Source organism: Lissotriton helveticus, chromosome 10, assembly GCF_964261635.1.
Source record: "Lissotriton helveticus chromosome 10, aLisHel1.1, whole genome shotgun sequence".
NCBI classification, from domain to species: Eukaryota; Metazoa; Chordata; class Amphibia; order Caudata; family Salamandridae; genus Lissotriton; species Lissotriton helveticus.
This window is the reverse complement of record NC_136071.1, coordinates 206585381-206611758: the sequence shown is the minus strand read 5'-3', so window position 1 is coordinate 206611758 and position 26378 is coordinate 206585381. Positions and strand designations below refer to the sequence as shown.

Sequence of the window (26378 nt, the reverse complement as noted above, 5' to 3'; positions counted from 1 at the left end):
CACCAAAAGCAGGAACGGCACATGGCAGCCATGCAGCTGCAGCTCTTTAAGACATGGTGCAACATGAGCCAGCTCAAGGAAAGCGTGCAGGTGCTGACGGCTGCTGTCAGGGAGAACAGCCAAATCATGGTGTCACAGCAGGACATCACCCGCGCCACCGCCAGCTGCTGACCCAGCTGTCAGCATACACAAGATCAAACCACCTGATTGGTAATGCCACCTCACAACTTTCACGTCGGTCCCTGGCGATGCAGATTCAGATGGTGCAATGCTGCCAGGACGTTGCCAGGGCATTGGAACAGGTCACAACCGTTGTCCAGAATCAGCAGGCGTGTGTCCATGGCCAGGCAGGTGGGGGGATGATGCCAGCAAGGGCACATCAAGTCTCAGCAGCCTGTCCTTGCCGGTGGTAACCGAACGCCGCCGTAGCACCAGGCCAAGTACAGCATCACGGGCCAATACTGGCGAGGAGGATGTGGAGAGGCGACTGGGTGCGTCCGGCCGGAGGCGCCAGTGATTGTATGTAGTCTAGCAGCAGTGCCATGCTGATTTGACAAGCACGCCTGCTTCGCTATCATGGGGCTATATGAGAAAATACAGTTGTCATGTATTGTTAAAAGAAATGAAAAGAAATATTATTGTGCAAAAAACAATAAGAATTTATTTCAAACGTAAATCCGACTCATGTCGTTATTTCATCTGGCATGCATGAGTGCAGTGTTGTGTGAGGGGTATGGGTGCACTAGAAATAGTTCATTGTGATTTGGTTGCGGCACCTGTGTCCTTCTGCAGGATTCTCCCCGCGTGCATGATGCACATGTGCAGGTGGGCGGTTGTCCCCCTCCGACTCACTGCCAGAGATCTCCACAGGTATCCTCTGCTTGGTAGCAATATTGTGGAGTATGGCACACACGGCCACGATGCGGCAGCAGACCTCAGGCTGGTATTTGAGGGCCCCACCAGTCTTATGTAGGATGCGGAATCAGTTCTTTAACAGCCCAAATGTCCGTTCAATGCAATTTCTAGTGCGAATGTGTGCAGCATTGTAACGCCGTTCCTGTGGCGTGGCAGGGTTGAGGTATGGGGTGAGGAGGTACTCACGGAGGCCGTAGGCACTGTCACCTGAATGAAAGGAGCAGAGGGTCAGTGCCTGTTATGCGCAGTTACATGTTCTCGACATACTGTATGTGGGCATGTGTACTTACCTAGGAGGTGTCCTTCGCCATAGTCACCCCTGGCCAAGCGGGTGTGTATGCCACTGTGCCGGAAGATGAAGGAATCATGCGTGCTACCCGGGTATTGGGCCACTATGTCAGTGATGATTGTCTTTGCATTGCAGACCATCTGGATGTTCAGTGAGTGGTAGGACTTGCGGTTCCGGTACATGTACTCGGTCTCAGCGGGTGGACAGATGTGGATGTGGGTACAGTCAATGCATCCAATTACATGGGGAAATTGCGCAATGTTGTAGAAGGCAAGCTTTGTTTGATTTAAGTCCTGTTGGGTGGTTGGGAAGGTTATGTAATGGTGTATCCGGGTTAGCATGGCGTCCAGGAAACTTTGTAGGCAGCGGGACAGTGTGCGCTGGGAGATCCCCCCTGCAACTGCAACGATCCCCTGGAGGCTTCCGGAGGCCAGGAGGTGCAGGCAGCACAGGACCTGGACATGGGTGGGCACGCATTGGTCCTCCTTGTTGGGTGCTGCATCAGGGGGTCAAGGTCTCTGATGAGCTTGTGAATCATTACCCCATTTAGCCTGTATTTGGAGTATATCTCCTCTTCAGTCTGGCCCAGGAGTGTTATCCGCAGCCGGAGGATGCGCTCCTGAATACTGTGTTGGTTCCAGGCTGCGCGCTGGAGCCTCAGCCGCCTTGCCACAATGTATAGACCTGGCATTGTGAATGTACTCATGCTACTACTGTGTCTCCTTAAGTGTGTTTGTTTTGCTCCGCCCATTGTTCCTGTTTGAATTATTTTGTTTTTTCCTATTGAACTTCATGGTTACCACCCGGTTTGACTTCTCCTTAAATTGCGACTCGCATTTAGCGATTTGTTTTTTTCTCGTAATTTGGGATGTTTGATGAATAGCATTAGCGATTTATTTGCGAATTCGAAATTAATTCGCAGAATTAGTGAAAAATCGCTATTACAGATTCGCTAAGGGGGGTCCACATTGATTCTGCGAATTTATGTTTGCGAATTCTCAAATTGGTGGGTTTTTGCTTCATGAATTGCGGAAGCTGAAATTGCGATCGCAATTGCTGTTTCGCAGCTATTGCGATCGCAATTTCGGTTGATGAATCTATGCCAGGGACCCTTATTTATTTTCATGTTTACCATAATGGTGCCTGTAATTATTTTTCTTTTAATGTTGGCATTCATCAAACAGATTTGACTAAATAATGCTGTTGGAAAACGGTCTTTAGAGTTATACAATAGTTTAGCAAAACATAATTTTCAAGCTGCAATTGTTTATGTGCATTTTATGTTGAAAGCAAACAATCGCAAATCTTGCTTTGATGCTTTTTTGTGTATTTGCATATAATCAGGGAGCATTCTTTATGCATTATAAGTGGACTCATATTGTTACATTTTATAAACGAACATGTTTTTATATTGGAACTTCCATCTGTAATGCAAACTGAGCTTACAGCTGGCCCTAGTAGTAAAGGCTTTTGTATTACTGAATCATATATACAAGTTAGAACAAGTTAAGCATATGGATAGAAACCTTGCCTTAGTGGCAGACTAGGTAATTTCATAGATCCATGCTCAGGTCCTGTAAACTGGCAGCAAAAGGGTTGTGTTGTAGGGGAGCATGCCTGCATGTCCAGTGTACAAAACAAACATGAAAACATGTTGTCTTTGACCCTGAACAATATGTCATAGGCGTCAAGCAATAGAAATTCCACACCCCTGTACGCAGAGATTGTTTGACTTCAAAAATATTCAGCTTTTTGGTCAGGTGGTGAGCTGCAATGGGGAGTCACTGGACTGTATTTGAGAAAAGGGTAGGATGATCGAATTGAGGGGGTTCTAGAGACAAAGTAAGACATTGCGTGTTAAAAGGATGTCAGTGGTTCCAATCATAAGTTCTAAATATTGTTGGTATCTCGACCATATGTTTGGGAGCTTTTACAGAAGCAGAAAACTGTTTCTATAATTCCTAGGTGTATGTTAGCAATTAAGAAATGCTATTTGCTTTATTAAACAGGCCTGTAGATGATCTGATTATTTAAATGATACCTGTAATTAACTAGGGGGCATATTATCAAGGAGCGGCGTTAAAATTATCGCCACTTTAGCGGCAGGAAACTGCTGCTAAAGCGGCAATAATGGGCTTGATAATATGCCCTTGAGAATTCCAATAGTAGCCCATGTTCAGGTGATAACATGGCTTCTATTGGAATTCTCTACGGCATATTATCAAGCCCATTATCGCCGTTTTAGCGGCAGTTTCCTGCCGCTAAAGAGGCGATAATTTTAATGCCCTTCCATGATAATATGCCCCTAGATCTTTTGGGGGCATATTCGCAAGAACCTCGTTAAAATTATTGCAGTTTTAGCGGCTGGAAACTGCCGCTAAAACGGTGATAATGGGCTTGCTAATATGTGTAATAGAATTTCAATAGAAGACCATTTTAGATGTGCAGGACATCTAACCTGGGCTTCTATTGGAATTCTATAACGCATATTAGCAAGCCCATTATCGCCGTTTTAGCAGCAGTTTCCTGCCGCTAAAACGGCGATAATTTTAACGAGGTTCTTGCTAATATGCCCCTTGGTTCTTTGTAACTCAGTACAGTGTGATCAGCGGTGTTATCAGTGTGATCAGCACTTCCTGGAAATACTATGAAAATACAGGGTTCAAAGGCACTGTACACAAGGAGATTTGATTCTCATTGGAATTTACCAGAAAACAATCTTAAATTCAGTGTCAGGTAAAAGACTACAAACATTAAGGGAAATGATATGTGTGTGTGAAAATATGTTACCACAAATTTTTAAATGTTTCCTCAAGAACAGTACAAGTATATTTATTAAAAAAAGAGATGCAGATGAAGAGGTCAATGTTACCTTTAGAAAAGCATTCAATATTTCATCACGTGGTACTATCGGTGATGACGTGGAAATTGTGTCTTGACTTTAGAATTAATTTGCTGTCAAATGTGCAAAGTACATCATCTGAAGTTCGAGCCCACTGCATCGGTTGGTATGTCTAGATAGGCAGAAAAAAGACAGACAACATGAATGAAGTTTAATTGAAATAACCTGTTGTAGAGAAGAATGCTAGATCAGTTTGCAAATGTCTAATTTCACTATAGCCATTTTAGTTTGTCAAAGGTTCACTATTTTATTTTTAATATTTTTAGTTTTTTCAATTTATTTTTAATTTATTTATTTTATTAAATTTATTATGAATGCAGAAAAATACAAAAACAAAAGGAACCCAAAAAAAGTGAAAAATAAAATAACATAAAGTACAGAGACTAATACCGGGCATAACATAATTTACAGTGTACATTAGTGAATACCGTCCATCACTCATAATGAGTATCATGTAACATAACGTGTAGCATCATGTCATCCGCGTCGCGGAATGTTGAAAAAAAAGAGAGTGGCAGCAGAGTGATAAAGAATCATTATATATCCACCCCTGCATCAAATACCAGAGCAGCCAACAAGCGTTCCAGAACAGTAGAACTGGGAGGATCCCTGACATTCCCTTTGTGAATACAGCCTGGGGCACATGACAGGCAGCCCCATCTCACTTCGTTCACTGAGGTGGAGGGGGTGCCCCATTTCCGGCATCATTATCTTTAGTGGAGAGGTATGTCTTATACAATTCCCAAAAGTTTTTGGGCGGCTGCAAGGGGGAAGCATTTCGCTGTAATTTTCGGTTTGGGTACAACAATACATCATATCTTTTGACCAGCTGGCTACTGTGGGGAGTGGGCCATGGGACCAGCATACAGCAATCCTATGTCTCGCAATCAACAATCCCATATCAGCTAATCTCCTTATTGCTTTGGGAAGAGGTTTGGAGTATCCGAGCAGCGCGAGCATGGCATCTGGGGTTAGTGGCATATCAATGATGTACCCTAGTAATTTGAAAACCTGTGTCCAGAAATTAGCAATCCCCGGGCACACCCATGCAAGGTGAAGGAAATCGGCCACGTCAACACAACAACACTCACACACAGCAGCATCTCGCAGCCCGTACCTATGCAGTCTCTAGAGAGTGTAATATAGCCTATTGAGAAATTTGAAGTGAATCAACCTGTGTCTCCCATTTAGCGAAATACGCTTCGTACTTTCACAGCAGTATATCCACATTTTAACATCTATATCAACCCCCAAATCCACCTGCCATGCCAATCTCGCCTTCGTGTAGTGGTTGGAACAGTATCTCTGAGTAGTTTTGTATAGCTTTGCAATTATATGATTCATAGGATCAGTTCTTTTTTTTTTTTTTTTTTTTAAACCTTTATTGTACAGGGAAGGCTCACAAATACGGGCCTACAACCCAGCGGGCCGGCCACCACAGGAAAGGATCTTAATCAACAATACAGAAACGCATACAGAATATCACAACAAATCATACAGGAAATAAGGGCTAAAAGCCATATAGCAACCAGCAGGGACAGGATACGAGAAGGTTGATTTTCTAATATATAGAAACGGGTACAACAGGATAATAAACAGGTAGGAAGTCTCGGAGGGCCGTGGTGGGCCGCGAACAGCCACAGTAAAAGACACAGGATAACTCAATAATGACAAATACCTATCGGTAAGGGCAGAATATGAGTCGTACCAGAAAAACAGTGGCAACTGCCGTTCAACGCCACCCACCACAATAAGAACATATCATATCAAACAGAGTCGAAAAAAGCTTATCAAATAAAGCCCTCCGTACACTGATCAGTTCTAATTATATATGTGAGGGCAGCCACCTCAGGCGGCTCCTCCATATCTGAGCCAAAATTCTCGAGTAATGACTGACTCAATCGGTGAAACTGAAACCTAGTAAGTGTTGTGTGTTGTTGTACCGCCATGGCCACTTCGTCCCACGTTCTGATTATACGTCAGAGAACATATCGCCTATCGTCTCGATATGCAGGGACTCCATCACCCTCGTAACCCCCCTGTCAGTACATGTGGACAGCCATAGACACCAGTCAAGTGGCCTATAAGGAGAGTACAAAACGGCTCCCACCTGTAGTTTCAAAAGATGTTGCCAGACATGCACCCTTGTGTTGATAGAGTCTACATGCCAGTCCTACGGTCCGGAGGTTTAAATACGAGTGCTGGCAAAGGGCGTGGAGCATCTGCCACCCTCTCAATCTGTATATGGGGAGCATCAGCCGGGCAGTGTATCCAATAGTGTGCATGGCGCTTTGGGCCACTCTATATTATACATCTAAGTCTTGGGCTCCTAAGCCCCCCAAGTGATATGGAAACCCCTTGGCGTAAGAATGGACATAAATACCTTTGTCAGGGGGATCATAATATCTACATAACAGTACCAAGTGCGCTAGAGTCTGTTGCAAGCTTTCATCACAAGGACATATTTCAGTAGAACTCGATCGTATTGCCCTGGCGGGAAACAAAGATTAGATCGAATTGTACACTGACGAAACTTGGTAAGAAGTGATCTCTCCCAGAGGCATCTAACAAGGGAAAGGTAAGGTTCAGACCCGCAATGGTTTTTTAAAAACAAGAGGGTTCTCAGGGACAGTTTTCCCTGGGCCATATTCTCTCTGTACAGGTTTTAAGAACAAATTCTTGATTAGCTTCCTATCTTCTTTCTTCAGGTGCTGAAGGCTATAGAACAGTTCTGGTCCGTCCAAAGACATGGCAGCACTCCTAAGGTCTTTAAGCCACAGGTTTTTGTGGCCATACTTGCACCCAAGTCAATCTTCAATCACATCTCTATTGAGTGTGGTATGCTCACCACTCCATACTACTATCCACAAAAGAAGCGGGGCAATTTCGGCAAGGTCTTCAGCATAATCAAGGTACAACTCATCGTGCAAAAAAAAACCACCTGAACTGGTAGGACCCAGGTCTAACAATCTCCTGCAAAAGCAATTTCCCTCTCGCTGGAAACTCAAACAATTATGATACCCCCGGAGGGTGGCACCGTATAACAACACAGGGAAAATTAAACCCGATTAAAAGTGGCGGCCAAGAGTCCATCCACACCTAGTGCATAGATCTTTTAGATATGTTCCACCCATTCTATGGGAGTGATGTCCGAGCCTATGTCACCCGGCCTGGCAGAATAAGACTGCTTCCCATTAGCAAACTCCCAAAAACCCCTTGCATCCCCGGAATTACAGGTGGTAACTAGGCGCTCCCAAAGTTTTTCTTTTAGGGTTAACTTCTTATTCCTAATGTCATTCTTATAGGCTGCTCTTGCAGTCACAATGTTCTGCTAGTTTCTTGGGCTAGCGTTAAGCATTTTATGGCGCCTCTAATTAGCCACCCTGCACCCTTCATCAAACCAACCAGTTTTGGGAGTTCTACAAGGTCCAGATAGTTTAAGCATGATGGTGCTGATGGAACAATTTGAGAGCTGGAAGGCACCCAAAACAGAGGTGGGTGCGCCTTCAAAGGTTAGCAGTGAGGCCATGATCAGGCTCAGGTTTGAACCGACTGTTGCCTTTAACTGGGAGGAAATTGATATGCCGTACCATTTAACCACAAGACCCTGAGCTTTTGAGATCAGGCCAGTTAGTCAAGCGGTAGGATTTGGCCGGCTGTTGGCTGGTAAAGCCATACTGACCTCGATGGGGTTATGCTCACTATAGCAGGTTTTATGTATCTTCCCAGAGATTACAAAACATTCGAGGTTCCTGGAGATAAACTCATAATCTATAATTGACCCTTTACACCAACCTGCGAAGGTGGGTCATTGGTTGGAAAGGTTCCAAACCAAATCCATCACATTGCAAAAATCAGCCTTCTCAATAGCATTATGCACAGTGGCGCCTCCTCTGCTAAGGCGGAGGAGCGTCGCCAGCGTCGCCCCACTGCTTTAAGAGCAGTGCAGCGGAAAAATAAAATTATAATAACCTGGTTATTATCATTTTATTTTTCACTAAGGGTAGGGTTACGATGGAGGAGGGGTTTGCCCACTCCAAGTGCGCATGACTGCTTGGCCGGCCCTCTTTGGCCGGTCAAATAGTCCTGTGCACTTTGCATCTTCCCCACCAGGCTTGTTTTACACAGCATGGTGAGGCATATGTAAAGCCTCACAGTCCCCGTCTTAGCACTGCACAGCCAATTGAGACCAGGGTTTTTTTAAGCAAGGAGGGAAATACTAGGCGCACTGCTCACGGTAGTAAAAAATGGAAAATGTAGTGGTGAGGGTGCATGCAGGTGAGGGGACAAGGCCCTAAACCCCTCCAAGGGTGTGTGTCAAGACACACACTGTACACGACAAGCAAAACCTGTTGCACACCAAATAAAGAGAGTACAGAAATGATGTCTCAATGGACATATAAAAGTTCAGGTATCCACATTTGTAGACAAAGGAAGACGAAGGGTAGTACGACTCCTCTTTTATTGCTATGGATGGCCAGCCGACACGTGTTTCGTCGTAAAGCAAATACACTACTTTGACGACTCCTCAGGGCTGGGGAGGATACAAAAATAGAGGATGGAGTACAATATACCAATACAATGAACATTACATATTTTGGTGGATGTCTCAAATGCAAGTGCAGTGTGAGGGTGAGTAAAGTGACAATATACATCAACATTTTCGTGAAAGCACACAACACCGTCCCCGCCGTCCAGTGTGGATGTCGAAGAATGGTGAGCAAGCAGGGTAGTGGTAAATAAGTGAGTATGTCTGTGCCGCCGGTTGGAATAGTGTCATCGTGATTAGGATCCTAACGTGGTGCCGCAAAACAACATAAGGGTGGGGGAGGGGAGACCAAAGGTTTGAGGCCATTCGTATGAATAAGTCCCTGTTCTAGTGTGGTTTGTACGTTACGAAAATACAATATGTGTGCGATGATTATTCCGAAAAAAAGTGGTGCATAGGGAACAGTTACTTGGGTCAAGAGAGATGGGTGTGCGCTTCCTACCTGTAGTCGACAGGTACTGAACCACAGGTCTATAGAGTTACCAAAGAGAAGGAAACAGAAGGGAGGAAATCAAACTACACAGTCTAGGGAGGGAAGGCAACATAAGAATCTTAAAATAGAAATCATGTGTATTAGACATCGAAACGGTTCTTTTGGGGTCAGTGTTTGTGATAGGAGGAACTCACCGCTATGCCGGTGATAATTCCGACCCGGCCCGCTCAAGACCAGGTTAAATACTTTCCAATCGTCGTGGTAACTTATTCAATCAAAGAGTATTTTTTATACGATTCGAAGGCTGAGGAAGGAAAATTAGTAAGTTTCAGAACCGTAAGCTCATTCTAATTATGGGTTCGTTGGTGAGTTTTGTTGAGAGAATTTTTACAGTTCCTACATAAAAATAGACCAGAATCTCACCTTGCAAGTGGAGTATTTGGTGCTCTTAGTTGGCTTCTCTGAAAAAGGTATTGTAAGACGGTAAGGGCATCCACTTGTTCGAATATTGAATATGTGGAGGCGCAACAGCGCGAATCCTGGATCCATAGTCGCGGTTGATCCAGGAATAGGGAGTGGAGAATAAAGGAGAGAAAGAGCAAGAGTATCAGTCTACCCGCTCTCATTGATAGTAAACGAGCATTTGTATATGCGTTGTGATAGAAGATCAATCATGACCATGAGTGATCTTAACTAAATGTTAAGACCTTCTCAAGTAAATCGAGTGCTGGATTTAGTATTTAGAGCTATTCTTTTCTCTTACCCGAGTTGCGGGAGAAGAAGCCGGCAGGACGGGTGCTCCTGCACAGTGGTTCCGGGTGCAGACACGTGGTGTCGACCCGGAAATGGTTAAGTAGTCTAGTTAGGACCCGTATCGAGGGAGCTAGAGCATTGTGATTGGCTTAGTGGAGGGAGCCGGCCGGCAGCAAAAGGTAAATTGATTTCTTTCTTTTTTTTTTGGTCTCCACCCCTCCCCCGCCCCGCCACGCCCGTCCCCTACCCGACGTCACTGATTATGCAGTAGCCTACCTCTGGTGTCAGATGTCATAAAGCAAAATGGGGTGTTGCAAGCCAAAAACAGGTCAGAGGCAGTAGGGTTTAGGCCAGTTTAGCGTTAACCTCCCAGTAGTACATTAGCTCTTTAGAAATGCAGATCATGGTGACTAGCCCACCTCGAGCTCTATGGCCTGGGTAGGGAGTGACTGAGATGGTAAAACATTAAAACCATCCCAGGTAAACTGCTCCTGGGCCCATGTTTCCTGGAGCAGAATCAGTCGTACTGGGTGATACATTTTAGCCATTCTAGATCCAATAGCTTGGCCATAATGCCTGCAATATTCCAACAAAAGAACGTTATAGCAGAGTCCTGTTGGGGGATAGCTGTTACAATGGGGGGGTTGGTCGTCAGTGACTAGCTGACATTAAGGCTAGGGATTGAGATGTCTGAGAGTCAGTCATTGTGATCAAGGGAAGAAACCTACTAGAAATGGGGATACATCGTTTTTCTATGTCCCATATCACCGGGGGTAGTCCTACTGTTAGACAGGGTTGCAAATGCCTGTAGAAACAGCCAAATGCAAAAACAACAGTTGATAGACAGAATGCAGAACAATGTCATACATTCATCCCAGTACCGAGATCTGGGCCTAAATCCATCGTTTTTTTGCACTCCACACCACCCCAGTTCAGACATGGCCATATGCAAATCAGCCTTGACCCTGTGCCTCATGGGAACAGTCCGACTCAGACTGCCAATCCATGTCTTTCCTGGACCGGAATCAAGCATCCTAGGACCGGTTTCTGGCTATCAGCCGTCTTCAGCCAGGATAGCTTGACTCCAGTGGCGTGGAGAGCACGGGACTCACGTCTGAGCATACCCGTCCCACTCGGGGTGACAAATGCAAAAACAACAATTGATGGACAGAATGCAGAACAATGTCATACATTCACCCCAGTTCAGAGATCTGGGCCTAAATCCATCGTTTTTTTGCTCACCACACCACCCCAGTTCAGACATGGCCATATGCAAATCAGCCTTGACCCTGTGCCTCATGGACACAGTCCAGCCCGAACTGCCAAGCCATGTTTTCCCTGGACCCGAATCAAGCATCCTAGGATCCGTTTCTGGCTATCAGCCGTCTTCAGCCAGGATAGCTTGACTCCAGAGGTGTGGAGAGCATGGGACTCGCGTCTGAGCATACCCATCCCACTCGGGGTGACAAATGCAAAAACAACAGTTGATCGACAGAATGCAGAACAATGTCATACATTCATCCCAGTACAGAGATCTGGGCCTAAATCCATCGTTTTTTTGCACTCCACACCACCCCAGTTTGGACATGGCCATATGCAAATCAGCCTTGACCCTGTGCCTCATGGTAACAGTCCAGCCCGAACTGCCAAGCCATGTCTTTCCTGGACCGGAATCAAGCATCCTAGGACCGGTTTCTGGCTATCAGCTGTCTTCAGCCAGGATAGCTTGACTCCAGTGGTGTGGAGAGCATGGGACTCACGTCTGAGCATACCCATCAAGAAACAGCCAAGCAGAAGGATTGTAATACCCACATCCGAGTGGAGCTGCTGTTTTGCACTATGGGTCAAATGTTAGGCCAAGATGGGTGACTTACAGTTGACTACTACATAGTCTCCTTTCAACTTCTTAACAGCTGGGCCAACCCACCCAAATCTCCTCACAAAAGTATGTCCCTGTATTCACTGATATTAAAATTAGAGGTGTGACACAACCAGTGGCACTTTGGTTTTCAGGTTGGCTGTAGATTCCTTGGTGTTAAAGGTAAGATGGGGGACCTCCCTCATAATTGCAACGTATCATCAACAATCAGTGGCAGGTTAAGGCAAGGCAAACCTTTAGGGGGCTGAGAGCGTCCTCCTGGACCCCGAGCAAACCCTGCTTCAAAATCCCCTGAGGCAAGCCATCACTGGATGAGGACGCCGCAACTACTCCAATAGGTGTAGGTGGGGGACTGAGAGATAACAGTATCAGCTTGTGAGCTATTTTGGACAGAACAGGTCGTATTTGTATGTTAGGGTCTAGCTGCACCCTCAGGAATAACAGAGGTGGCTGGCTGGACCACACCTGCAGGAAAAAAAGCATTAGTGGTAGTAGACATTTTAGTCAGGGCTGAGTTATGCAATCCCTCCACCAAGTGGGTGAAACACAGATTTAAACGTATCCAAAATAAGGTCCCTTTCAAGCGTAGGAGCTTCACAAACTTCCTGGTGATCCACAGTTGGTTCTCATTGGCTCAGGGTTCATGCCAGGTGTCTACTATTCAATCAGGGATTTGTATCAATCAATCAGGGATTTGTAAGCACACTACTCAACCATGAGGGTCTCAAGGTGCTTGGGGGAGAGGGGGGGGGGGGGAATGGCAGCTCCGTTCAGTTGAAGAACCAGGTCTTGAGTGCCTTCCTGAAGATGTTCAGGGAGGGGGAGTGTCTGATTTCGATCGGGAGCTTGTTCCAGGTCTTGGCTGCGACGTAGAAGAAGGCTTTTCCGCCTGTTCTGGCTCTGTGGATGTGCAGGTTTTTCGCCAGGGGCGAGGTCGGCGGATCAGAGGTTTCTCTTGGGTACGTAGAAAGAGATTCTCTAATTGAGGTATTGGGTTCCGGTGTTGTGGAGGCATTTGTAGGTGTGGGTGAATATCTTGAAGGTGACTCTCTTCTTGACGGGGAGCCAGTGGAGGTTTCGTAGGTGTTGGGTGATGTGTTCGTGTCGAGGTATGCCAAGAACCAGTGTGGCAGCGGTGTTCTGTATGGCCTGGAGTTTAAAAAAGCAGAGACTTGTTGATCCTGGTATAGAGGGCGTTTCCGTAGTCCAGCCTGCTGGTTATGAGTGCATGGGTGACGGTCTTTCACGATTCGGAGGGGATCCATTTGAAGGTCTTTCGGAGGATGCGCAGGGTGTTGAAGCAGCTGGAGGTAACGGCGCTGACCTGGCGGGTCATGGAGAGGGAGGAGTTGAGTATGATGCCGAGGAGGAGCTTGGCGGGCATCCGTGATGGCCGCGTGAGCACAGCGCTCTCCGGACCCCCGCCACTCCCGGCATGATATCCTGAACATATCCTGATTCTTCATGAGGATTTATGTAGAGGACGCTGGGCTGATCTTCCTGTGATTTTTGGAATTTGATTTGGACCCGGGGCGCCGAAGATATGGCGATTTGAACTTTCGGGGTCCGCCCTTGGGGTGTGCCCGGGACTGGGTGAGGTTCTCTGGCCGTCTCGGAGTTGAACAACAACGGCAGGGGGATTGGACTTGTGGGTCCCCCTCTTAAGTTTCGGTTTCGATTCTGCCTCAGACTGAGACATCTGGCAGGGGAGTCTGGCCTGGGCTGGGTCCGGCACACGGTACGGCTGTCGGGCCTTTGGCTGGCTTATTCTCCTTTCAAGCTGGTCCTCTCCTAGTGGTACCCTTGCAGCGGCCTTCTGGTCCCGACGCCCTACTTTCCTGTGGCCATTTCCATCGGGTCGAGTGAGTCTCCTGGTGGCGCGGTTTCCGACATGGCGGGCAGAGGGGACCGAGAGACACGAAAGACCAAGACGCCCCTGCGTGGGGGCCCGGTCCAGTCTAACGTTATGGACCGATACACCCATGCGAAGGGGTCCCCCGGAGCCGCCCTGCCTGGCCCAAGTGCGGTTGATCACATCGTAGACGCATCAACGGAACCGTCCTTGCAGGACATCATGGGCGCCATTTCTGGCATAAAGGAAACGATAGGTCAACAATATGAAGCTTTGGCCCACAAAATCGACACCGTGGCCATTGATGTGAACTTGATTCGGGCCGACCTATCTAAAACCAATGAGAAGGTGAAGTCATTGGATCTCAAGTCATCCAGCCTCACGGCAGACGTCTCGGAGATACAGACAGAGATTGGCAATCTCCGTAGGGTGAACGATTTCATGACCCGACGCTTGGAGGACTTTGAGAACAGGGCACGTCGCTGTAATGTGCGTGTGGTTGGCGTTCCGGAGAATCCAGAACCGCACTCTGTTGATCTCCTGGTTGAGGACCTGATCCAGAACTACCTCTCTCCGTCTGGGCTGAGTAAGTTCTTCGCAGTGGAGAGTGCCCATCGTGTTCCGGGAGGCCAAGGTAAGCCTGGCGCCCCGCCGAGGCCTATTGTTGCGAAACTCTTCCACTATAGGGATCGGGACGCTATCCTGCAGGCATCACGTGTGAAGGGCCCGGTGGCCTTTGAGAATGCCACGGTGAACTTTTATCCGGACTTTTCTCAACTGGTGCAGAAACAGCGTATGGGCTTCCGTGGAGTCAAGAAGCGTCTCCGGGACATGGGACTGCGCTACGCTATGCTTTTTCCGACCAGGCTGCGAGTTGAGTACAGTGAACAAACCTTTTTCTTTGATCGGCCTGATTCTGTGAATGACTGGCTGGACTCCCTGCCGGACCGACCTCCTGCGGCTGAGTCCGCCGCCCACCCGGGTGGTGCTGAGGGTGGTGTAGAGAGCTGAACTGTTTGTTTATGCCCGGGTCCTCGTGTCAAGTAACTTCTTCTGGGATTCTATGCCTAAGTGCCTCTGCTGTCTGAGTGATCTCTTTGTTATTTTTCTTGTTGGGGTGGCGGGTGGGTCAGAGCCTTTCCTCCTCCGGGGTCTTTTTGTAGAATGGGGGTTCTTGGGCGACAGGCACACTGCATGTTGGGGTGGCTTTTTAGCTTCTTGCAGGGGTGCAGGGTGGGGGGTGTTTTCTTGATTGTTGGGGGGTGGGTGGATGGGAAGTTTGATGTTTGTGTGTTGTGTTCTCAAGGCGATTCTATCTTGCTAATGATGTTTTTGATGTCATGCTCATTGGAGGGGGGTTGCGGCGTTACTTTATGGGATGGGGGTAGCGGGTTGAGGTTTATTTCGTGGAATGTTAATGGTCTGGGGGATCGTATTAAGCGGGGTGTGGTGTTGCGATGTATACGACGTTTGTCTCCAGATATTGTTTTTCTGCAGGAGACTCACTTGGTAGGCAATACATGTCGTGCAATGAATAGGTGGGGCTATCGCCTCGCCGCACATTCGGGGTTTACCACGGGTTCCAGGGGGGTGGGTATCCTTGTTCGGGCTTCCCTCCCCCTAGCTATTGATGATGTGATCCTTGATGATCGGGGGCGATACGCCGTCCTCGTGGGTCGCTATGAGGGTCGAACCCTTTCCTTGTTTGCCGTTTATGTGCCCCCCGGTCTACAGACCTCTACCTTTTCCGATTTGGGCCGTGTGTTGTTGAACCTCCCTGATAGTACTCTCTTCATAGCAGGTGACTTTAATTCTGTGCTCTCCGGTCTACATGATCGTCACCCCCCTAGGGACACCCCTTTGTCCCAACAGTGGCTGGGTGGGTTTCTGGATACGTTCGGCTTGGTGGATTGCTGGAGACTTATGCATCCTACTCAGCTTCAATACACTTTCCACTCTGGGGCCCATGGGAGTCTGTCTAGACTGGATTATTTCCTGATGCCTGCGGCGCAGTCGCCAGCGGTTCGTGAGATTAGGCACCTTCCCCGGGGCATCTCTGATCATTCCCCGCTCTGGCTTTGTTTTGAGGTGGGGGTGGAGGCGGCGGGCCGGGTGGCTCCTATCAACCCATGGTACCTCACCTCCCCCGAGACCCGCAATCTCTTGATTAAGTCTTTGGACAATTATTTTTTGGACAACGAGGGTTCCGTCTCCTCTGCTGTATCCCTGTGGGAGGCCTTTAAGACAGTGATTCGCGGGCAGGCCCTCGCCCTTATTGCCGAATCCAAGAAGGCGAGGAATCGGGAGGTGGTAGACCTTGAGAGGGAGATTGCTGAGATAGAGGCTGACCTAGAATCGAACGTTACATCTGATAAACTCCACGCCCTGGGTCTGAAGCAATTTGCTTATAAGTCTTTGGTCACAGATGCGGCTAAAATGATGTTTCGGGAGCAACAGGGTCGTTTGTATGATGTGGGGGACAAAGCGGGTAAATTACTGGCATGGTTGGATAAGACGGAGAGGGCGAATCGTGTGGTGCCTGTGATTCAGACTTCGAGTGGCGTGGGAGTGACAGACCCGGTTGAAATAGTTGAATGTTTTGCGGATTATTTTCGTGCGGTTTATACCCCTGTGTCTGAACGGGATGTTGATGACTCTCGCCTTTTGTTGCGTGATATAGCTCTGCCCAGTGTTTCCGATTTAGACCGAGTCTCTTTGGAGTCCCCTTTTACTACGGACGAGATAGCGACGGCCATTCGCTCACTCCGTTCGGGCAAGGCTTTGGGCCCGAATGGATTGCCAATTGAATTGTACAAGCTACGTCCTGACAAGGTGGCGCCCTATCTTCGTGCCATGTTTTTGGAATCCCGCGAACGGGGTATTCTCCCATATGATCTGCGTTTGGCTACGATAGTTGTTATTCCCAAAGAAGGTAAACCTCGGGACCTTTGTTCGTCTTACAGGCCCATTTCCCTTTTGAATGTTGAACCCAAGGTCCTGGCTAAGCTCCTGGCAACCCGCCTCTTGACGGTCATTAGTGGCTTGGTTCATCCGGATCAGTCCGGATTTATCCCACATCACAACACGGCTCTCAATCTACGCCGTCTCCACGGAGCTGTTGCGAGGGCGGGGCTACTGACGGAGCCGGCCATTTTGGCTTCGCTGGACGCCTCGATGGCCTTTGACACGGTAAAGTGGCCCTATCTTTGGGCAGCTCTTGAGAAATTCGGTTTTGGGCCTGAGTTTATTGGTTGGGTGAAGTTGTTATACGCCGAACGCTTGGCACAGGTAGTAGTAAACGGTCGAGTTTCTGTCCCCTTCTGTCTTGGTAGGGGGACCCGTCAGGGGTGCCCCCTGTCTCCGTTGCTTTTTGCGTTTGCTCTGGAACCGTTGGCTGCGTGGCTTCGATGGGAACCTTCACTCAAAGGGATCCGTTGGTCACCGGATTTTGAAGACCGCGTCTCGCTTTACGCGGATGACATTCTTCTGTATCTTACTTCCCCGCGTAAATCTTTAAATGTCTTATTCGACGTTCTTACTTCGTTTGGTGCTAACTCGGGTCTGGTTATTAATTGGGCTAAGTCCTGTGTATATGTTCTCTCGGGTGTTTTGCCCCCATTACCGGACAGGTTTCCTATCCAGGTTGTCCACTCTGGCTTCAAATATTTGGGGATTTTTATCACGCTGGACTCCTCACTCCGGTTCGAGCGTAACCTCCTTCCCCCGCTTCTTAGACTGCGACTGGATGTGGCCCGTTGGCGTAAGCTACCCCTGTCTCCTCTGGGCAGGGCTGCCCTTTTTAAAATGATGTCTTTGCCGCGATTCCTATACGCGCTTCAAAATTCTTATGACGACATTCCCGCTACCTATTTCCGGGAGATCGAGAGTCTTCAAAGGCAACTGATCTGGGACGGGCGTCCACGTATCGCCCTTGCGAAACTTACTATCCCTTGGTATGACGGGGGCATGGCGCTCCCCGATATCAAGAGATATTATTGGGCTGCCCAGCTGTCTGCCATTAACCACGTAATGTATTCCCCGGGTCGAGATCCGGCCTTTGAGATGGATAGACTCCAGCTGCCGGGAGGGGATTTTAATAGAGCGCTTTATTCCAGATCGGCCGGGCGCCATCTTGTGGGCCCGTCCAGGATCGCAGTCAATGTGTGGCGCGCCGCGAATGTGAGTTTGGGATGGGAGAACCGACTGACAATGGCGACCCCGCTTTATGCTTCTGAACGTTTGGGGTGTCTCTGGTCTACTAAGGGCTTTGACCGCTGGGATATGATTGGGATATGTAAAGTGGGTGACGTCTGTGTGCAGGGTAGAGTGAAGTCTTTCCAGGCCCTTAAGGCAGAATATGACTTGAGTGATAGAGAGTTTTTTCGGTATTTGCAGGTCCGGCATGCCCTGGCCTCAGTTCTGACTCCTGATGTGACCCTGCCCGAGTCCTCTCCCCTTGAGGATCGTATACTGGATGGACACCTGCCCGATAGCACTATCTCCCTTATCTACAAGAAACTTATTAATAATCGCGCTGACTTATTGGTCCGACTTCGGGAGGTTTGGGTCGATGACGGATTGGACTTGGATGACGAGGATTGGCAGTCGGCACTCTCTTCTCCGAAAGAGGTCGCCATCCCCGCACGTCTCCGTTTGGTTCAACTTAAGATCCTCCACCGGGTGTATGTAACTGGTCCGCATCTGGTTGTGATGGGTTTTTCCCCGGATGGTTTATGTAAGCGTGGTTGTGGGATGAGTGCCACATTTCTGCATATTCTTTGGGAGTGCCCGGTGGTAGCAGCCTACTGGATTGATGTGCTTGCGGTGATGACTGTTGTGACTGGTATTACCCTGCGGCCTGAGGCCCGACGATGCCTGTTGAACGTGTGGGAACCCACCGACTATTCTGTGGCCCAGACCAGATGGGCGACCTTGGGATACATGGTCGCGAAGCGGGACATTGCGCAACTTTGGGGCGCATCCAGACCTCCCGAAGTTTCGGTGTGGGAGGATAACATGGACTGGTCCATGTTCCAAGAGAAGACCGTCTATGTGGCTAGGGGCAGACCCGGGGCGTGGACGAAGATTTGGGGTCAGTGGAATGCATATCGTGGAGATATTTGTGCCCCTCCCTTGGTTGACGCTCCAGATGTGACCCTATCTCCCTAGGCTGACGTTCCCGAAAATTTTTCATATGGTTTTAGGATTTTCCTGCCCTCCCCGCTGGCCCCCCCCCCCCCGGCCATGCCGAGTTTCATTGCTTTGCTTTTGTCTTCCTGATTAGTTGCTTTCCCCTCCGCCTCCTGGGCTGACTTGATTACTGTGCATTCGCCTTGTTTAGAGTTTGTTGTTTTTATGATTAATATAAAAATTGTCATGTCCTGTCCTATGCTTCGAGCAATAATTGGTACCTTCCTTGTGCCCGGCCACGGGAATGATCGTTCGCTACTTATGTTGTGCGTTGCTACTAGCGGCCAGCCCGTGTGGTTGTAGGCCCATCTCTGTAACTCTTATTTTATTGCTCAATAAAAAAAAAAAAAAAAAAAAAGAGTATGATGCAGAGGTTTTGGGCGTGGTCCGTGGGGGTGGGAGGTCTCCCAAGGGTAGTGGGCCACCAGGTGTTGTCCCATGCCGAGGGGGAGGGTCCAAGGTTGAGGACCTCTGTCTTCTCCGAGTTGAGTTTCAGGCAGCTGCTGCTCATCCAGGACACGACGTCCTTCATACCTTCCTGGAAACTGAGTGTGGTGGTGATGGGGTCCTTGGTGAGGGAGAGGATGAGCTGAGTGTCATCGGCGTAGGATATGCTGCTGAGTCCATGCTGTCTGACGATGGCCACGAGGGGGGGCTTGTAGATGTTGAAGAGTGTGGGGCTGAGCGACGAGCCTCATGGTACTCGCAGTTCATTTCTGTGGGTTCGGAGAGGAAGGGTGGCATTCTGATTTGTTGAGTTCTGCCGGTGAGGAAGTAGCGGATCCAGTCGAGGACAGTACCTTGTATGTTGGCATCGTGGAGTCTGGCGGTGAGTGTGCTGTGGGAGTCGGGTGTCAAACGCTGCAGAGAGGTCGAGGAGGATTAGGGCCACGTTATGTCTCTGGTTGAGGAGGGTGCAGATGTCGTCTGTGGCAGCGAGTAGGGCTGTCTCAGCGTTGTGGTTGCTGTGCAAACCGGATTGGGAGGGGTCGAGGATGGAGTTTTGTTCAATGAATTTAGTTAGCTGGGCGTTGATGGTCTTCTCTGTGACTTTGGCCGCGAAAGGGAGGAGGGAGATGGGTCGGTAGTTCTTGAGGTCCGTGGGATCTGCTTAGGGCTTCTTGAGCAGGGGTCTGACTTCTGCACGTTTCCAGCCATCAGGAAAGATGCTGGTCTTGAGGGTGACGTTGATGGTGCGTTTGGCAGTTCGTGTAGGTTGGCGCTTTCTTCTGGCTGCAGGGGTACACTTGCTGCTGTTTGAGACTTCAGGCGCATCATTTCCTATTAAAGGTTCAGGGTCAGAATCAGCAGGCGCTGTGCTGAGGGGGACAGCCAGGGGCACAGGGTCAGAGCGGGACTGAGAGTATTGTTGGGTTGGCGGCGGGAGTCTAAGGCCCTCCCCTGCATCCAAGGATAGAGGCCGATCCGCAAGATCCATTTCTTTCACAGTCACCCCTACTGCACAGACTAAAAAAGTGTCTAGGGTATTACCATGGGCAGCATTTTAGCAGAGCCTATCTCACCCAAATAGTTTACGATTGACCATGCTAGTTTACGATTGCCCATGCTGGTCGCGTGTCAACCCTCAGGCGGCTAGACTGGAGTGATTGTTATGCTTAAGGAGTAGCACACCCAAGGAAGGAGGAGAAACCAGGCCTCATGCTAACAGCTGAAATTAATGCTCATTGTTTGAAATACCAAATTCAAGGAGTGGAGGCCCATCCCAGTCTCCTCCAGGCAATGACGAGCACACCCTTGGCCCGGGCGTTTACAATGCATTTCCCGCTGGGAAGGTGGGGCAGTGAACTCACGCTTTAAAGCATACCCAGCTGCAGGGGTTGGAGTTCCCAGGGACTGCCTCCTGGGGCACATGAGAATGCTGGTAGGTCTAGTTCTCTGCCCCCAGAGCCGGCACCAAACAAAATAAGATCCTGCACGGCAGGCCATGACGACGCACTTTATCAAGCTTAAAATATGTATATATCCTGACCCTGTCCTAATAATTATGTCCAGACAAACCGTAATAAAAGATGATGTGTTGTAATGTATAGGGAAAATTTAGTATAATATGGTTTGAAGAAGAAAAAAAGCTTAAAGGTATATAGTTTTGTAACTTTTGTTGATTTTGTAGAGAACTGCAGTAACATAAATTTAGTGTGGTATTCTTATGAAATACAAGTTAAAAAATATAAACACCAAGGCCACACCTTGTATATATTTATGCAGCTATTAGAACTCTACCGGTGCCAGCTGCACAATTCTGAAGCGGTGAGAACTCACCTACTAAACCTTATTTCAGATGATCACATGATAAATGTAGGTGATAGCTTGCTAGGGGCTTTTCAGTTTTGCCTTGAGTGAGAGCAAGAACAGATGTCTAAATAGGACAGCTGTGACTTGTAATAGCCTAACACAGAAAGGAGCTTTGTTACTCCTCCACTTCAACCAAACAATTGAAACACAATATTTGCACAGAGGAACCTTGTGGATAAAAATAGAGAATCATCCATGAGTTATTCTAGCAGCCTGATGACACCACAGACAGTGTGTGTCTTCAGCTTTCCCTAACGCATCTTATGTATAGACCCCAAAACGCTTGTAAGGTTGCCTTCAATAGCCAGGCCCTCTTTATCTAACAGATACCCCAACTGAGACTGTCGGGAAGGAAGATCAATCATCAACTAGGAGCAGCCAGGAAGAGAGGGACCCTAATACCAGCAAATGTCTTTGGCTAGGATTCATAAAACACCTGTAAACTACTACATTTGCATGGCCCACTTCTGCTTGGTCGTGATAGGTAATCGTTTTTTTTACCTGATAAACATTTATAATTTAGACTAGAGTGCAGAATTTACGAATGTTGTAAACTATTCATATGAGGGCACTGCATTTACAAACAATGCTAATTTATGCTCAAATCCCAAACCCACATAACTATGCACTTAATGTCTATGGGATGATTTTTTTGTACCAAATCTGTTTGTGGAATTTTGAAATATACACTAACCAATGCCTCCAACCCGGTGGCCAGTGCGGGTGACATGACGGAACCTAAATGACTGACTACTAGATCCCATACCCACCCTCCCTTCTCCAAATCAGCAGTCATCAAGGAAGCCATTCGTCACAGTTGCATTTGATGATCTGCCACTCATTCTGCATCTCATAGTCCCAACCATGTTCCCACGCTCCTCTCCCCCTCAAAGCTGGAGTATTTCCATATGATCTGGTAGGATTATAAGAAATACACGAAAGAGCTCCGTGCACTAGAAAATAATAAATCCAAAATTGGAGCCCAAAGCTTTTCAGATTTGTGAGCATCACTCAGGACTGTAAGAGTTAACGGTGCAAGCATTCCTGAGAAGAGGGATTTCTCGTTTTACCCCATAGTGCCCTGATGCACACAGTGCCACTGACATCTCCCTTCCCGCAGTGAAAACAATGAACATGTGAGTCAGTTGGGTAGGGCTAATGGGGTATAGTATGGAATCTGAGTATGTTTGCCTGGAATATGAGCTCTATTACATCTATGATGGTCGTCCAATTAAGAAATCTTGGGAACTGCCAAAGCAAGTGAGTTAGGACGTCCATCTTTTTTCAATAGATGTGTTTCTTGGATAAAGCATATATCACCTGACTCTCTTAATATACCCTGACCCAACAGCATCATTGATGGTGCATTCAACACTCTTGTGTTAAAGTTAGAATATTCAGCATTTGTGGGTGTGGGGGGTGCTCTATGGGAGTGAAGCAGCTGCCTGGGCAGTCCCTCCTATACTGTCAGTTTGTAAGGCAAACACCGCCTTGGCTGACTAGTCTCCCTCTTGCTCCCTCCAGAAAATTATAAAAATGTGCCCAAGAATGCATTCTTCCAAACCCACTAACAGAATGCGCACAAACGTTGCCTCTCTCATGGCAAAACAAACAAACAACCGCTTCCAGAACCATCATGACAAAAACATCTGGTGAGTGTCCAGGGCGATGAATGCACACCCTGTTGTTATCTTGCCTCTACTTGGTTTGATGAAAATCCGTCCAGCCTTCCAAGAGACAGAAGCAAAATGTGAGTGTCCAGTGTGCACGTGACAATATGAATAGTTTTCAGATTGCCCACAAACTCAATAATCGCAGACAATCACAACACAGTAAGCATGGACAATACCGTGCACATGCACAGGACACTCACCAGTGTTTTCCTCCCAATGTTCACACTTATTACAAAGAAAACAAAAGATAAAAAGAACAGCAGCAGAGCAGCAGAGCTGCATGAACCATAACTGTGAAGGTCAGTTCGACCAGTTTTGAGCATCGCTCCCCAACCTGCTAGACAGGCCAGAGAGAGAGAAAAAGAAAAAGGGTTTTATCCCTCATCCTCCCCTCGCCTGAACCAAGGGAGCAAATCACTCTCCCAAGCATAGGGTGGACGTAATTTACTCCCATCATTGTCTTGCCTTGGGGAGGAGTTAATGAATCTATTATGTGTATATATGTATATAGAGATAACTCTAATCACTAGTATAAGCAGTAGACCTTTGTACTCTCTACCATTCCTATGTGACTCTTAGAGTATATCCATTCGTATCCCTTCCCTATGTATATAGAGATAACTCTAATCGCTAGTATATGCAGTAGACCTTTGTACTCTCTACCATTCCTATGTGACTCTTAGAGTATGTCCTTTTGTATCTCTTCCTTGAGGGACTTTACTATTTGTACATTTGCAATTTTTCTTTCTGTTTGTATCTCTTCCTTGTGTGACCTTACATCTTGTACATTTGCAATTTTTTCTGTTTCTTTTTCTTTTATGTAACGCATGTAATCCTAAGTCCTTTTTGTTTGGCAACTGGTTCTTATGTAAAGCGCTCTGACACCTTCGGGTAAAGTTCGTGCTATATAAAATCGCATTAAATAAATAATAAATAAATAAAACACCATCTACTACAGCCTTGCACAATGATGGGAGAACAATTGGAAGGACCTCCACTGCATTTGAAAAGTGTGCATGGGGTATTTTGCACCCGTACCCTCCACTTGGCACTAGGGTAGGTGAAGACAATTATATGAGAGCCTAGGAGCAGGCCAGGCCTTATAATATACCTAAAACCGTTCTACCTTCCCCAAAGACTGCCCAGGGGCCGCATTATATATGCAGCACATTTTCCTTCATTGCCCGGCACACTGAAGGAAAATGCAACATATTATAATGTGCTCTCAGGGCAGCCATGCACTTGCGCTGCCCTCAGGGCAACGCATTCCCCTGAAAAACAGAGCGGCTGCTTTGAAGCTGCTCGGGTTTTCACAGTTTTAAAGGGGATTACAGATACCCTTTCAGGTGGGTGCAGTCAGTGACTGCACCCGCCTACAAGGAGAGGTCTCCCCCCTCCAGAGGGCTGCTCTCAGTGCACCTCCTGAGAGCTTCTTTGCCTCTAAACCCACGTCTGCAATATGGCACAAGCACAGAAGCAAAGAAATTCCCTTATTTGCATGGGACACGCCCATTGCAAATGAGGGAACGCCCCCTGAAGATAGTGCTGGCGCTTTATGTGTGCCAGCGTTATTGGCATTACAAAAGGAGCCGCACAAGCATTTGCGGCCCCTTCTGTAATACCGGGGGCATACAAAGATGAAGCAAACGCCCATTGCGCCCTTGGGGCACTTTGCTTAATACAGCCCCTGGTGTGTGTCACCACCCTCCCGCATCATTATGTGAGGAATGTATGACATTACAATGCATGCTTTTATCACGCATGCCTTTACAACGTGGTTTTTACAACGCAAACCTTTACAACGCATAGCGCTTTGGGGTGCTGGATAGTGAATAGTTTAATTTACTATTCCAATTCCAGTCCCCGTGGACACTAGGGAAGGTGTTGGATAGTAAATTAAAATTATTCCCTATCCTAGAGCGCCCCCCAGCGCAATGCGTTGTAATAGTTTGCGTTGTAAAAGTTGCGTCGTAAAGGCACTGCGTGGTAAAAGTTGCGTTGTAAAGGATGTTTCCCTTATGTGAGCCATGTAGGAGTAGGTTAGCTCTTATCCATTCCTGTAACCAGCGGCAGCTCCTCCATGGGAGCAGAGAAGCTCTGCCCCATCCCGACACAGCTGCAGAAAGCTGAAAAAAATTAACTGGTAATGGAAGGTTTTTTTTTGCCATTTTATTTTTCTGGCTTTCTGCCGAACGGAGAGGGCAGGGTGGGGCCAGTGCGTCATAACTGCTGATTGACAAGTGTCCCTTTCACATGTCGGTTTGGCCGGATACATTATTATGGCCAAACAGACATGGGCAATTCAACCTCTGCAACCCGGCTGTCATAGACAGCTTGGTTGGAGAGCAGACACAGGCCTTCAGTGCTCTTCGGAGTGCTGAAGCAGCCTGCTCCAGCCAATCCAGACACTTCTTTCATGTAGCATGAGAGCAGTATCTGCCGCTGTCCGCGCGACCCGCAGGGGAGCATGGGCGGGGCAGCGCCCTAGTCCCACACGACGCGCGAGCTTAGCTCTGTCACGCCCCTCCTGGCGCCTACCTCCAGATTCCTAACAAAGGGGAGGGCTCACCTGGGAGGAGGGGCGCCCCTCTGGTATTTAGGACCCCAGCGCCAGTGCTCGGCCTCTTTCCCGTTCATTTGGATTCTCCCTCGGCTCTGCGCTGTTGCCTCGCGTTGTGTTGCGTCGGCGGATCGCTTCTAAGGTATGTGGCTTCCAACTAGCCTCCCCCCGGCCCGGTCCCTGGATATGACCAGGTTGATGGGGCCCTGTGGTATCGACCACGGGGGTGGGGGGCTGGTGGTTGCTGGTCGCGGGCTAGGCGAGGCGGGGCGGGGGCGGGATCGTCGGCTGTGTGTAGATCGTGTTAGGAGGGAGTATCCAGCTTAGGGACGCAGAGCGGGTAACTGATCGGCTTCGGATCGCCTCGGTGCTACAGAGCTATCACGCTGTGGTTTTGCTAAGTTTAACCACAGACGTTTATGACCGTAGGTAAGAAATGTACCCAGGTAAAACCAATTTTAAACGGCCTCCAGCACAAACGATACTGATCAGATGCCAGTGCGAGCGAGCAAAGTATATGCGTGTCTTCAGTTAGGAGGGGGAGCTCCGTGGAATGGCGGAGCTCCGTGTGAATGGCGCGGGCAGAACGTGACACGTTCCTATGGCAGCTTCTATGTACCGAGAGAGGCGGCGCTGCCCACGAGTCATGCTACAGCATATGCGTGTCTTTAGTTAGGAGGGGAAGCCCCGTGTGAATGGCGCGGGCAGGACGTGACACGTTTCTATGGCAGCCGCTAGGTACTGAGAGGCGGCGCTGCACACGAGTCATGCTACAGCTCACTGCAGCGTCCGCGGTACCAGCATTATTCATGGCAGTCAGCCAGTTAGTTCTTCACCCCCGTTAGTCAAATGAAATGATTGTAATTACGGCGCTTTCTGCGTCAGCCAACTGCTCTCCGAGGTTTCTCGTAGCAAATTACCGCGCTTTGACCTGATATCAAGCGCACAAAGCAAGCTGCACTCCTGGCATGCGTGGTATGAAAGTTGGGGCGTACTGTAGCAAATTACCGCGCTTTTCTGCGTCAGCCAACTGCTCTCCGAGGCTTCTCGTAGCAAATTACCGCACTTTC

At 48.2% G+C, this 26378-nt stretch overlaps 1 protein-coding gene across 1 annotated transcript in view; it reads right to left on the bottom strand.

Annotated features, from left to right (window-relative positions):
* The window catches only part of BHLHA15 (basic helix-loop-helix family member a15), a 112355-nt gene that overhangs the window by 26981 nt on the left and 58996 nt on the right, over positions 1-26378 (bottom strand). Inside the window, exon 2 of the mRNA XM_078665165.1 lies at positions 4077-4218. The gene's annotated coding sequence lies outside the window, so the exon portion shown is untranslated. The remainder of the gene's footprint in view (positions 1-4076; positions 4219-26378) is intronic.